The sequence below is a fragment of the Nannospalax galili genome, unplaced genomic scaffold (assembly GCF_000622305.1).
Source record: "Nannospalax galili isolate Female #2095 unplaced genomic scaffold, S.galili_v1.0 scaffold1220, whole genome shotgun sequence".
Classification (NCBI taxonomy): domain Eukaryota; kingdom Metazoa; phylum Chordata; class Mammalia; order Rodentia; family Spalacidae; genus Nannospalax; species Nannospalax galili.
This window is the reverse complement of record NW_008346901.1, coordinates 556,072-571,372: the sequence shown is the minus strand read 5'-3', so window position 1 is coordinate 571,372 and position 15,301 is coordinate 556,072.

Here is a 15,301-nt window from a genome sequence, read left to right as displayed (position 1 = left end):
AATTCAGGTGTAAAGAAAAATAAAGTCAGGAAATTTGAAGGAAATTCAGTGAACTTGGAAAATATAATATTAATCAAGATGATCCCAACCTGGAAAGAAAAAAATGCAACATGTTTCTCTTATATGAGGATACTCACCTATAATGCACGCACATATACACATATATATGTGTGTGAAAGTGTGGCTCCAGAATATTTAGGAAGGAGACATAGGAAGGGTAACATTTGAAGGACACGTAGGTCATGAAGAGGAGACAAGTTCAATACTATGGCTCTATTTTCAGTTCTGCCACAGTTGTCTTCTTTTTGCTGTGAATAAGTGCATAAAATGTAATTGACAGAGTGAAAGCATAAAAAGTCCTAAGTGAAACTTCATCGCTTCAGACCGGTCATTCTAACTGTACAGAAGTTCACTGAGATGCTTACAGTTTGAGACTTGGAAAACGTTAGAGTGACTACCTTAATCAAGCTGTGCAATGCTTTTATTTTTGAAGTTGTTACAACAAAGTGATTTTGTTTCTATTATATTATCATTTTATTTATTTATTTATTTATTCATGTATTCATTTATTTAATTTATTATTTACTGAGATAAGCTCTCTCTGTAGCCCCCGAAAATTACTCTGCAGTAGCCCAGGCTGAACATGATCTCACAAAGAGCTACCTGCCTCTGCCTCCTGAGTGCTGGGATTAAAGGTGTATGCCACCATACCTGGCTGTGATTTTGTTTTTAAAAAGAGAGAAAAAGAAAAGGCTTGACTGCATTTGTGGAGCTGCTAATTCCAGCAGTTACCTTTAAACTACAGTGAAGATTTGGCTGGAATGTGTGTGTTAACAAAGGAGCCTCTGCCTCATGCAACCTAGGCTTAGCCTAGAAACCCAAAGAAGGACTGAAGGTAAGGAAGACTGTGCCCCTAGGTTGCTAGTTTGAATGACCATGGGCCAGAACATGCTATATTTTGACTGATCTGACTCTGGAAGGAAGTCGTTTGGCTCATGGAATTTCTTCAATTGTAAGCACAAATTGACTTTAGCTTTACAAAACGTAACAGCAAAACTAATTAAAAACATTTTTGGTCAATTGTCTTAATTCCAAGCTCAAGTTTTCAAATACTGCTTTCGGTCCATATTTTGAAACTGTAACCATTTTGGAGATCTTAATTTTAATTTGTTTTTTATGTAAAGTTTGTTTACACTTATTTTTTAAAAATACTTCAAGAGACTCTATTTAACCAAAGGTAGAGAACAAGATGTGGAACACGTTTTCTCAAGTTGGAATGGATGATGGGGCTCTGTGTCACCAGGAACGTTTCAACACTTTATGCCATGTTCCCCATGTTGTAGTTCAAGTTAGTAACAACTTTGTTAATGTGACTGTTTTGTTTGACATGAGCTGTATTATGTTTTTTGACAAGTTACAATGGTTCAGCTGGTTGTCGTGCCTTATTCGGTTGTTGGTCTTTAAGCAGTATGCTGTGATGTTAACCATGCACTCACTCTATGATGGTCTGGGATAAATAGTCTTTGAAGTCGTAGGGTGATATTCAGCAATTCTTGGCGACTCAATGGAATATCACTTTAGAGTCTATATTCTTCAAGGATTTACTGGTTGGTCCTCTCTTTTCTTTCCATCTTGATATCCAGGGAGACATAGTACCTTTGTGGTAAATCACACCATCTGTCAGTCCCTTAAATCTAGTGTGGCCATGTGGCCAATACTTAGTCGATGAGATGTGCACAGATGCTGTCTATGAACTGAGTCTTACTTCGGAGCTCGTTCATGTCGGTTTTCTTCATCTGCTACTTTAATAGGAGAGAGTATGGCAGGCATTGGAGGATATGCCTGGGCCATGGAAATGAAGGTTTGCTCTTAGGTTTTCCAGCTGAGCGTTAGAAGTTGCGTGTGTCTCATATGTTGTTTGTTTCATGAACAATGAATTTAGTCTATTTTCTGCTGTATGTAACAAGCATTCTAAATATGAAGTAGAATTTTTAATTGTAAATGGAATCCCATAGTAAGAAACCTGCTGTGGCAAGGGCACAGTGGAGGGACCGGACAGCAAGTCGTGTAAAACTGTTGTCCAGAGGGGAGAGGCCGTATTCTCTGCCCTAACACACAGGGAAAAGTGCTACACATTCAGAATATGTGCAGAAACAGAAAGGCAGGAAATTCCTTTTTGATTGAAGGAAGAATTCTCTATTTTTGACCCCCAGATGTCCCAAATGGAAGGCCTATAGTTTGGATACTCACAGTAGAGGAAAGTTTCCAGCTATCCAGTATCCAAACAGAAGAGAATTGTTCAAATGAAAGTCTGTAAAATCTGGAACCATGCCTTTGAAAAAGTTCACTTTAAAGGAACTATCTGCCCTTTTTCTGAAAACTGACAAACCATGTTCCTAAACACTACTTGAAAGAGATAGAAAGAAAATCAAACAGGTGAGATGAAGAAAATGTATCATTTGAAATAGGGTGGCTAGGACAGTTTTTAATGATTCGTTGACCTCAACATTTGCAAGAGTTGAGGGAGTGAGCCCCCTGGCTGTCCAACAGGAGTACTTCAAGTGAGGAATAACAATTGCCAATAAAGTCAGTAGGGTTTCTTTTTTTTTAATTAAAAAAAATTCTCTGGATTTACTGTTACCCTAGGGAGACAGGCTAGTATTGAATTCATTATGTAGCTCAGAGGCTGGAGAGATGCTCAGTGGTTAAGAGCACTGGCTGCTTTTGCAGAGGACCTGGGTTCAGTTCCCAGTACCCAACATGGCAGCTAACAACTGTCCCTAATTCCTGTTCTACGGAATCCAACACCCTCTTCTGGCCTCTGCTGACTTTGCACAGCATGAGTGTACTTACATACATGCAGGTAAAACACTCAAACACTTGGAAAAAATAATTACGTAGCCCAGGCTGGCCTGGAACTCTTGATCCTCCTGCTTTAGTCTCCTACCTGTTGGGAATACAGGCAGTTGACTTTACAGCCAACAATATTCAAAGAAGATGTCTTCCCACTCAGAATCACTTTTACGAGACACGTTAGGACTTTATTTTTTGTGAGACAAATTGGAAAAAAATAGGACACAGACACTTGAAACTAAAAAAAAAAAGTGAGTTTGAAAGAGCTCTGCCTGGCCATGGTCTTCGATGGTAATTACACATGGATAGCAGAGAAAGAAAAGAGCTTGCTCATTCTAATATTCTAAGAGCATGGATTCCCAAAGACCCTCATGTCTACCTTGAAGCAGGTTGGGATGTAATGTCTTTAACACCTGCTCCTCTACATGACATAAGTAGGCAGCTGGAAAACTGAGGCATCTAAAGAGAATATACTCATAATTCCTCCATAGCCTAAATTCCAGGCTCACAGCATTTAATTTTTTTTTAAATCAGTTTTCCTCAAATTCTTTATACTTCCTTACCTACTCCTATTATCTTCTCCTGAATTAATCAGGACTCTCTAGAGAAACAAAACAAAGCAGCTTTTGAAACTACTTTGTGGAAGACATGAGGAAGAATTTGGAGTTGTGGGCTAATGAAGCTCCAGAATGGGCTAATTAAAGCTTAGCAGGTTACCCATTCACCTGCGAGAACAGATGAGTATTTTGAGAAAAATGCAGACAGTGGAAGTATGGCTTATGAGGTTTCAGAAGGAAACAAGGATTCTATTGGGAACTTAGAGGCTTTAGTATTACATTCTGGCAGAGAATCTGGCTGCATTCCATATTTCCTGAGACCCTGAGTGTGGCTCATAGTGACTGACTAATTTGTTTAGCAGAAGAAATTTTGAGGATAGCATTCAGGCTGTGTCATAATTACTGCTCACAGCTCTTATGCAGGTCTATAATGAGTGAGAGCAACAAGTGGAACAGAAAGGCATGAGAATTGTGCAGTTTGGCAAGGAAAGCAGCATGACCAGAGTTAAAGTGCAGACCAGGCTTGTGGAAAAGCAGCCGTAATTTCTAAAAAGATTAGTAAATTGAGGAGAACCCTTTTGTTCTCCAGTAGGACAAGAGAAAAAGTGTCCTAATGGAAGGACCCTGTCCATCCAAGGTTCCAATTTGTGAAAATGCAAATTCATTTGATAGAAGAAAGTTTAAAGTTAAAGTGTTACCACAGGGGATCCCTGTTCAGGAACAACTGCTAAGGGACTGTTTCTCTCCTGTCAGCCTTAAAGGTACTCAGAGTACACTGTAACTATGGTCCAAGGGTGCCAGCCTGTAGTTCAAATTGGAATTGCATTTTGGCATCCACATGGCACTGACTTTATAAGCATGGAAGATGCAAGAGTAAGGAAGGGTCATAGCATGTGCTAAGGATGCAGAAATCTAAGATGATGCAGTATATGGTAGAGTCAGATTCTTTGCATGAAGGTTGTTGCATGAAGCTGTAAAAGTAAAGCCTCTTTCATAGTGGAGACCTCTCGGAAATGCCAGGACCATGGGATGTCTCCCAAGGAAAGCTGCAGATGTGGACTAGAGTTGGCTCAAAAGAGAAGTATGCTACAGGCAGCAGAGTTGGAAGGGTGGAGATACTTATGGTCAGTGGAGCCCAGATGACACTGTCATGGAGTTGCAGGATTTAGTATATCCTCTTCTGGGTTTCTGTCCTGCATTAGTCCACTGGCCTTGCTATGCCCCATTCTTCTCTTTTGGAATGGAAATATTTATTTTGTATCATTGCATATTGGAAGTATATAACTTTTCATAGGAACTTACAGCTAAGAGATTGCCTTGAGTCTCAAATGAGACTTTAGACTTTGAATTTTTGAACAGTGTTGGGACTGTTAAAACACTAACATGAATGCATTTTGCATTACGAGATGGGATTATGGGATATATTGGTCTCAATATGAAACATCTTTCACAGGCTCATGTATTTAAACACTTGGTCCTCAGTTAGTGGTACAGTTTTGAAAAACTGTGGTATCTTTACAAGGTAGAGCCTCACTGGACAAACTGTGTCACTAGGGTAGGTCTTGAGTTTTTTTAAAATATTGTATTTATTATTTTTATTTTATGTGTATGCATGTATTGCCTGCATGTAGGTAAGTGCACCCGTGTCATGCATTGCCCGCAGAAGATAGAAGAGGCTGTTGGATCCCCTGGAACTGGAGTTATGGATTGTTGTTAGCTGCCATGTGGGTGCTGGGATTAAAACCCAGGTCATCTGAAAGAAAAATCAGTGTTCTTAACTGCTGAGCCATCTCTCAAGCCCCAGGTCTTGAGTTTTGTAGCCTGACTTCACCTCCTGTTCACTTTTTGCTTCCTGTTTACCAAGATCTGAAGAGCTGAGGAGTTCCAGTTTCACATTCCTGCCACCATGGAGCTAGCTGCCTAGTTGCATGCTTTGCCGTCCATGATGGGCCATGCTTCTTCAAAACTTAGATCATATTAAACCTTTCCTCACACAAGTTTCTTCTTGCCAGGTATTTTGTCACAACAAAAAGTGCAGTAACCAATACAATAGCCATTCTAACTGGGCAATTAAATCTAAGTATAGTTTTAACTTGCATTTCCCTGATGGATAAGGACTTTGAACATTTGGTTGTATATTTATTGGACTTTGTGTTTCTTTTTTTGAGAACTGACCATTCAATTCATTCATCCACTTATTTGAATGATTTGGTGTTCTTTTGTGTTTAAAATTTTGAGTTCTTTATAGATTATAGATATTAATATCTTGTCAGATATATAGTCAGTAAGAATTTTCTAATTTGATACACTGTTTCTTCATTCTGGTCTTTACTTTGCTGTAAAAGCTTTCCAATTTCATGAAATCCCATTTGCTGACTCTCCATATTCTTTCCTAACTGTTCATGTCAAACTCAGAAATTTCTTGACTTTGCCTAGATCCTGAAGTGTTTCAGCCGTTTTCTTAACACTTTCAAAGTTTCAGGTCCTATAATAAAATCTTTGATCTGTTTTGGAATTGACCTTGTACAGGGTCAGAATCACGTATCTAATTTCTAATTTCGTTCTTTTATGTGTAGATATTTTTTTCCCAGCACCTTTTGTAGAAGAAGCTATTTTTTCCAGTATGTCTTTTTCTACTTTTGTCAAAAATTAGATGCCTGTAGCTCAGTGGAGATATGTCTGGGTCAATTATTAACTATTCCAGTGTTTACATTCATTCTCTCTCTCTCTCTCCCTCCCTCCCTCCCTCCCACTCTCCCTCCCTCCAATTTTTTTTTTTCTGGCCAGAACCGTGCTGCTTTTGTTATTAGGGTTTTGTAATATAATTTAAAATCAGATACTGAAAATCTACCAATTTGAATCTTTGTCTAGTTCATCACGCTCTCAGAAATACAACTAGAACATGATCACATATCTGAGTGCTTTGCCAAGTCAGGCCGACATGTAAAATTCACTATTCTTTGCCAAACTCAAACACACATTTCTAATAATTCATATTACTTTTATGTTACTCTTTGCAGACAAGCTCAGGTGTAGAGTCAGGATTCATCTTAGTATTTTATTTTCTGTTGTCTAGATCAGAGTTGACATTAAGACTGGAAAATGGGGCTGGAGAGATGACTCAGCAGTTGAGAGCACTGTCTGCACTTGCAAAGGACCCAAGTTTGGCTCTGTGCACCCATGTGGCTCTAACAGTTGCCATTTGAGGCTGTGGTTCCAGTGGTTCTGATGCCCTCTTCTGGCCTCCGTGGGATTTACATGCTTGGTACACTTATATACACACACACAAAACACTCATACAGATAAAATAAAAGTAAAATAAATCAAAAAAGAAAAAATTATAAAAGATGTAAATATATTTCCTATCTCTGATTTGTAAGTTAAAACACGTTAGAAGTCTAAACTCCCATATCCCTGAAGCATTCTCCATTGCTGCCTTTTCCCTGATGTATGGCCGATTTCAAAGTCCCCCATAGTCTCTCTCTCTCTCTCTCTCTCTCTCTCTCTCCCTCTCCCTCTCTCTCTCACACATACACACAGTGTTTTTCTAGACATACATAATAAATTTTTTTAAAAACTAAATTAACTCAATTATTGACTTTCTTGTCCATATCTTTATGAATGCACATACTTTGAGATAATTTTCTTCTTTTATTTACAAGTCCTACAAAGTATGAATATTGCTTTCCCCACAGTGCTTTCTAAAGTACTGAGCAGGATTCATTGCTTTCTCTCTATATTGCACCGACATACTGCACATCTTCTATAATATTATGTTTTAGGAACTTCCAATTAGAATTTTTGTTGTTGTTTTATTTTTAGACAGGGTTTCCCTGTAGTCTCAGCTTGTCTGGAACTCACTGTGTAGTAGACCAGGCTGGCCTTGATCTCACAGAAATCCACCTGCCTCTGCCTCCTGAGTTCTGGGATAAAATGAAAGAGTGCAGTACCACACTGGGCATTCCAATCGGAATTTTACATCTATATGCACATTTGTATTTCCTCAATTAAATTGTGAATTTCATAAGTCAAGGTTCTAAAATTTTTCTCATCCTAGAAGGCTGTCCTGGACTGCTAGGCCAGCTCCAAAATGCCATAAGTAAACCAGTCTTCATTTTCTCTACTATTTCTTTGTTGTGATTCTTAATTTATAGTTCAAGATGGTAACTGGGATTCCAGACAGCCTTCACTGATTTTCAGGGTATCCAGCAAGGGGACAGCCAGGATTCACAACTGACCTTCTGTGTGATTTCCAAATTCATGCAGCACTTTCTCTTACACAATTTCTTCCTTCTATTTTTCATCTGACATTTTGCCTCCTAGTTGGGAGGATGGAGGTGAGGTGAGAAATTACATTATAACTGCTGGACTGCCTCCAGTGTTACTGCCTCCAGTGGTCTACAGCCATCCTCACTCTGTCTTATAAATGAAGAAAGACTTGAAAAACAATCCCTGAACTCACTGGCTAATTGAATTGGAATTGAAATCTCTTAGCACTTCATTTGCAATTCTCTGTGCTTACAAGGCATTTAAATAGCAGTATTAAGGAATTAAAATAGAGGTTCCAAGAGCAAAGCAGTCATTGTGTTTACTGTAATAATAGTGTGCACTTCTCAAACACTGTACCACTGTATGAGGCTTTTTCTTATTGCTTTGTATATAACTCATTTAATCCACACTGCATCTTAATGAAGTTGTGATATTATTCTTGTGCTACTGATTAATGCACTGACTATGGAAGATGTTCTCTCAAGTACAGAACAGCATCCTCAGAGCCCAGTGCTGCTAGTAAAGTCTGCATCCCTGATTACTGTGCTTCACTGTCCCTTAGGTCTCTCCAGTACTGTCCTTACACACACCCAGTATCCATGCACCTATGTTTTCTAGTTAGGGTAAAAATAATTGCTGTTACCACAAAAACATTTTTTTGTTCTTACCAATAAATAACCCAGGATTCAGAATTTTAGTTCAAAATAGATTTATAGATTTTGTTATATTATTATGTGGCAGAGACTCAAATCTGATATCTGTTCTTCTGGACACATAACTGAGCACACTAGCAAGGACACCTGGCACTAACTGAGGCCATGTGACTGAGTTCTAACAAGTGAGTACTGGTTCCAGAGCTGCTGTATAAAACTGCCTGTGTTGTTATGTGGTTCACTGTTCCCTTTTTGTTTCTCAGGTGACTGGGGTAGGGATTGTCAGGGTGATGTATTTACTGATTTATTTTTTGAGCCAGGCTATAACTGTAGCCCAGCCTACCTCAAATTCATGATTTTACTGTCTCAGCCTCAAGAATGCTTGGATTACAGATATGCGCTACTATCCCATGCTCACAGTGATCTTAAAAGACCGATTTGTAGATGATGAAGATGCTGACAGTCCAGATCCTGAAAGACAGTGGAAAAGAATCACCTCTGCTATTGGAATGAAAAAGACTATATAAGGGCTGGAGAGATGTCTCAGCAGTTAAGAACACTTGCTTGTCTTCCAGAGAACCTGGCTTCAAATCCCAGCACTCACATGGCAGATAACAATCTGTTAACATGGCAGTTAACATTCCAGTTCCAGGGAATCCAATGCCCTCTTCTGGCCTCTGTGGGCTTTGCACAACATGGGTGTGCTTTCACACATGCAGGCAATACATTCACACACATAAAATAATGAGAAAGAAGAAAGAAAGAGACTGTATAAAATCAGCAGGAAGGAAAGGCCTGCTACCTTACTGCACTGAAATACTGTGGTCTTCTATGTTTTTGTACAATCGCTGATAACTGATATGGCATGCAGTTATATTGCTATAGTAGTTGTCATGTTCTCTGGAACTACAGATTATCTGATCATTAAGGAATGAGCAAATAGAGGAATAAGTACAGAGACCTGAGGAATAGGTGTTTCTCTTGTTCTTAGTATTTTCTGGAATTTTACATGATGTTTCAAATCTCCAGAAACCTGATAAATAATTAATAAGCGAATAGTTAACTTGTACACAATCTACAAAATCTAAGTTACGGCTATTCGAGGATGTCTCAAAGGATGACAACCTTTGTATTACATGCTTTCCTGTTGCTGTGATAAAACTCTATAGCCAAAAGCTACTTATAAAAGAAAAAGTTTATATTGACTTAGGACACCAGAGCCTAAGAATTCATCGTGGCAGGGGGGCGGGTTATGGCTGCACATGGAAGACATGACAAAGAAGCAAAAGCTGGAGATCACAGTTAGCTCTAAACACAAAGCAGAGGGGGTAAAGTGGAAGCGGGGTGAGGCTTTGAACTCTCAAAGCCTGCCACAGTGACAGACTTCCTCCAGCAAGGCCAGACCTCCCAAAGAGTCCCTGCTTTCCTCTAAACTGCACAACTAACTGGGAACCAAGTGTTCAAATATTTGACCCCATGGGGGATGTTCTCGTTCAAACAACCACAGCCTTTACTTCTCCAGTGTTAGTAAGTAGAGGAGAAAGCAGGCAGCAATCAGATGCTGTTTACCCGCCTCCATTAAACCACAGGCACAACCACATATTCCTTATGGCTGTGCCATTCCTGAGAAGGGGCTTCAAAGACTTTGAGACTTCAAGGCTAAGATTCCTTTCTTTATTAATTTTTTAACATTTATTTATTATTTATTTATTTATTTAATTTATTTATTTATTTAGTGTGTGTGTTCATGTGTACGTGTGTGTGTTCAACTTATGGGAATCAGTTTTCTCCTTCCACCATTTGGGGCACAGGTATATCACTCAGGTATTCAGGCTTGGTGGCAAGCATCTTACCCTACTTATGTACCTCACAAGCCATACTGTCTTTTTCTTTTTTTCTTTATATGAAGAGTTTCACTTTATCTTCAACTGTAATCATCTCTTTAAGTAATTTCAGAATGCAATAAATAATTTTGCATCCTAGTCATTCTGAGTTGGGTAAGATGAAATCTCAAAGTGGTTTTAATCTGCATTTCCTTGGTGACTGACGATGTGGAATGTTATTTTAAGTATTTCTGAGCCATTTGTGTTTCATCTTAAGAGAACTCCCTGCCCAGCTCCTTGTCCCACTTTTAAATTGGCTTGTTTCTTTGTTTCTTTGTTTTTGATGTTTAGTTTTTGAGTTCTTTGTATATTCTAGATACTAGCCTTCTGTCAGAGGCATAGCTGGTAAGGACTTTTTCCTATCCTGTAGGTTGCTGCTTCACTCAAATAATGGTGTCCTTTGGTGTACTGAAGCTTTTTAGTTTCATGTAGTTCTATTTGTTAACTTTTGGACCCAATTCTTGTGCTATAAGAGTCCCATTCAGAAAGTTCTTCCCCATGTCTACAAGTTCCAATGTATTCCATACTTTATCTTCTATCTGATTCAGGGTATCAGGTCTTATGTTGAGGTCCTTGATCCATTGGGAGTTCAGTTTTGTGCCTGGAGAGATAAGGGTCTAACTTTATTCTTCTACCTGCCCTTATCCAGTTTGAACAACACCATTTGTTGAATATGCTGTTTTTTCTCCAGTGTGTATTTTTGACTCCTTTGTCAAAAATCAGGTGGCTGTAAATGTTTGGATTTAAATCTAGGTACGCAATTCTATTCCACTGATCAGTGTGCCTCTTTTTATGCTGGTACTATGCTGTTTTTATTACTAATGACAAATGATGCTGAAAATGGGGAATGTCTTACCCACTGCTGCTGGCAGCGAAAACTGGTGCAGTCACACTATGGAAATCAGTGTGGCGATTCCTAAAACAACTTGAAATTGATCTGCCATATAACCTAGCTATAAAATGCCTGGGCATCTACCCGAAAGACTCTATAGACTTTATATCCTACTATGGAGAAATCTGTTCATCCATGTTCATTACTGCCCTTTTCTTAATAGCCAGAAATTGGAAACAACCTAGGTGTCCATCAACTGATAATTGAATAATTAAGGTGTGGTACATATATACAAGGGAATATTATTCGACTATTTTTAAAAAATGAAACCATGAAATTTGCAGGTAAATGGGCGAATCTTGAAGCAATCATTGTGAGGTAACTCAGGCCCAGAAAGACAAGCACCCCATGTGTTCCTTCATAGCTGGATTTTAGTTTTGAAATCTTAGATACACATATTTCCATTTTAAAATCTAGAAAGGTAACAAACTAATAAGTGGCCATCAGTTGGTGGGGGGGTATTTCCTAGGAAGAATGGTAGAATGAAGTGATGTCAAAGGGTAATTGGGAACATTAGAATAGGAAGCGTTAAAGGAGGTGGGGAATGGGAGTGCAGGGCAGAGGAGAGAGGATGGTGGGGTAATAGCCCTAAAGGCCTTTAAAAAAAAGTCATATGCAAACCTACCACCATAGATGCTTCTTAAAGTATATTCATATACATCATAAAAAGAGATTAAAATGAATTACCCTCTAACAGGGTAATTGTCCCTTCTGGACATCATAGGCTAACAGTAAAAATGAAAACAACAAAACCAAAAAAACAAAAACAAACAAACAAATAAAAATAAAACAAAAAATCTCAATACCAGGAATGGATTCTCCTCTAGAAGCCATTGACCAGGGGTCCAGTGGATTCTCAGCCAATACTGAACATTGCTTCTGCTCTTGGTTATCCATCAGAACTGGATGGTAAGACCTGTTACTGAAGATGTTGCATACATGAGCTATAGAGCAAACAAGGAGAAATCAAACTGGCACTGACTGCAGAACCTCATCTCTACTGGCTAGTGTTCACAGCACTGGAAAGGTATCATGCATGCTACTAGGAGAAAAAAATAATCATCACCTTTGCCCAGCTGTGACTCCTATGATCTAAAACAACAACTGACCTGACAAGATAGGCCCACTGGTGCAATAATGGCATGAATATTATGGGGGTAACCAACCACTCTCTAATTGACTTTAAAATCCTCTTTGTAGGATGGAGTGTATACCTGACAGTAATATCAGGCTTATGAACCTGAGGCTAGATAGGTAACAAGACACAGGGAAAAGCCTAATATTAGTTTCCTTTTAAATAGTTATCATATTAAACCAACTCCTAATGACTTATTGTCATGCTCATAGATTGAAGCATAGACATCTTTTAACTCTAACCAGAGAAGTTTATTTATGCAACAGATGGAATACAAAACCCCACAACTGTCCAATGTGAAGACAACAAGACAATACAGAGTGCTTATCCCTGACTAGGACACCCAAACTTCTGCCTCCCAAGGCCACAGACCATTGTGGAAAACGGGCAGAAAGATTGTAAGAGCAGAGGTGGCAGATGACCACCACCTCTGATATGTTACTCATGAAGTCACAGAAATGATGATAGCATGCAGAAGTCCCATACAAGCCTGAACCAGACAAAATCCCAACATTAGACATGGGGAAGTGGGTAGGAAACCCTGACCCAACCTATGGAAATTTTGGGAACTGATGGCTCCTGGGAAAAGGAGAGATAGTCTCTTTCAAGAATGTGACTCTTGGTACGTTAGCCAGGCTTTAGTGAATGGACCCACACCGAGGCACATTTGGGAACACAAGTTAGATTCTACAGACTCTAATACATATAAATATATATATGATATATATCATATATATGAGAGAGAGAGAGAGGAGAGAGAAAGAAAGAACATTAATTTGGGCAAGACAGTAAGGGGAGGGGTGGATAGGAAAGGAAAGCTAAATACCGTCAAATTATATTGTATGAAAGTCACAAAAATTCAGTAAAAATTATGTCAAAAAATAAATGATTTTGTCATTGGAAAGTAATCAAATTTATTTCATTTTCTGTAATTACTTTAAATCTACACCAATAAACCTGCAACAAATTTTCTGGCAGACACACAATGATAATTTAAGATCTAAAGGATTTTTTGTAAGTAATAAGGGTAATATTCTTATATATTTAATTGTGTTTCCTTGTTTATTCCTTCTCTCTCTTTCTCTCTCTCTGTTTCTTTCTTTCTTTTCTTTCCTTTTTCTTTTTCCTAGTGTGGTGGCACATGATTTTAATCCTATCACTCAGGAAGACAAGGTAGGCTTATTTCTTTAAGTTGAAGGCCATCCTGGTTTACATAGTAAGTCCGGACCAACTAGGGCTACATAGTGAAACTTAATCTGAACAAACAAAACAAAACAAAAGCACAATAAAGTGTTCCCGGTTACTGAACCTTATCAAAATAATGCAAACAGTTTTAATATTAAATGTGTAATACATTATTTTTAGAACACATGTTAACATCAATTTAAAGAAATAAACATTGTATTATTTATCTTAAGAATTGGAAAAACTCATGTCTGTGCCCAAGGTAGCCTTCTGTTATGGAGTAGAGGGACAGCAATTCATATAAGTTAAGGTTTATTTCTGAGCAGCTGGAAGAGACAGTGACTGGTTCCAGAGACACAGTAGAACATGTCTGTTCTTAATCTAAACTGAAATGTTGGGGCCATGGTGACAAAATTCAGGCTCTGTCCAATTTGGACATCATTTGGAGTTGATTTAAACTTGTCACATGCAAGCAAATTTTTTGTTTTAATTCCAACTTTACACTGCAGATGCTTTGGACATCATTTGTGCCATAAAGGCGAAGACTGTTCTTATTTTCATTATTCCCCCACATGAATATAGATATTTATAGGTACATTGGTCTTGAAGACCAGTATTCTTCAAGGCATAATCTGAACCTGTTTAGCAAAACGTGAAATGTTTCACAAAACGTACAAGTTTTCTTTATGCACAAATCACTGGAGAATTTTAAACAGCACCTGCATTCATGGTTCAAACTGTTATTCTTTTATTTTTGCTGTGCTGTGTACTTTAAGTTCTCATCCATAAATCATTTTTATGAAATGAATAAATGACTTCTTTCATTGATGTAGTACAAGCTAACTGCACTCCTTACATTATGGCTAAGAGCAGCATATTGACAGGGTCCTGCAAAAAGGAACGAACACTGGGCTGTGTTTGAGAGGAAAGGAACTCATTAAAGGACCAGAATTCAAGTTCAGTGAAGTTGAATCCTACTGGCATTTTGTTAATAATTATTTAAGAAGCCCACTAATGAATGATCACCATCAGTTTTAGAGAGAAGTTGATTACTGATGAACATCAAGCAAGCTGCTTTAAAATTTAATAGCGGTCACCAAGACCAAAGGAAATGACCCGGAGAAACAAAATCAGAGATGCTTGCTCCTACCTGACATTTAACGTGAGAGTTTATTTTAGAGTTATTAACATACCACATCTCCTTAATGCACAGTAAACACTATCATCCCCTCTCTCTATAATAATAGAAAATACAGGTTGGATTTACTGAATGCAGTGAAAGAAAGTTCATGAATGAGCTGAAAGAGTCAAATACCTTAAAGTCTACTAAGGAATTTCTGTGCAAAAAAAGGACAGTTATTTGTACCCATGCAGCTATAATGATCCTAAAGAAATGATTCAAATGTATCTGTTTTGAAAAGCGTAATCATTTTGATAAGGCTTCAGTTAATCAAATTGGATATCTGATGTTATAGAATTGACAGTCTGAGTTCATGGCTAAAATTTTAAGTGCAGTGCTGAGCTCTATGTTTTCCTGATGCTTGTGCTAGAACCCATATAGATGCTGTTGTCCTGCATCATTCTCTTATTTTATTATGCCTTCAATTTGAAGTGGAACTAATGTAATTTTCAAACTCAAGTTCCTATAATTTAATATCGTATTTCTAAAATAATGAAGTGGATTACAGAAGTTTCAGAGGATTATACAGCATCTTTTGTGCATAATAAAACAACTGTTTGCCGACCTCTAGCTATGCATTTCTAGAATCTATAAATGAGGAAAATAACAAACCCCTGAAGCTGGAGGTTTGCTTGCACATTATTTGAACATTTAACATTTATATGTTTGTAAGGTCGCTGACCACAAAGGTACC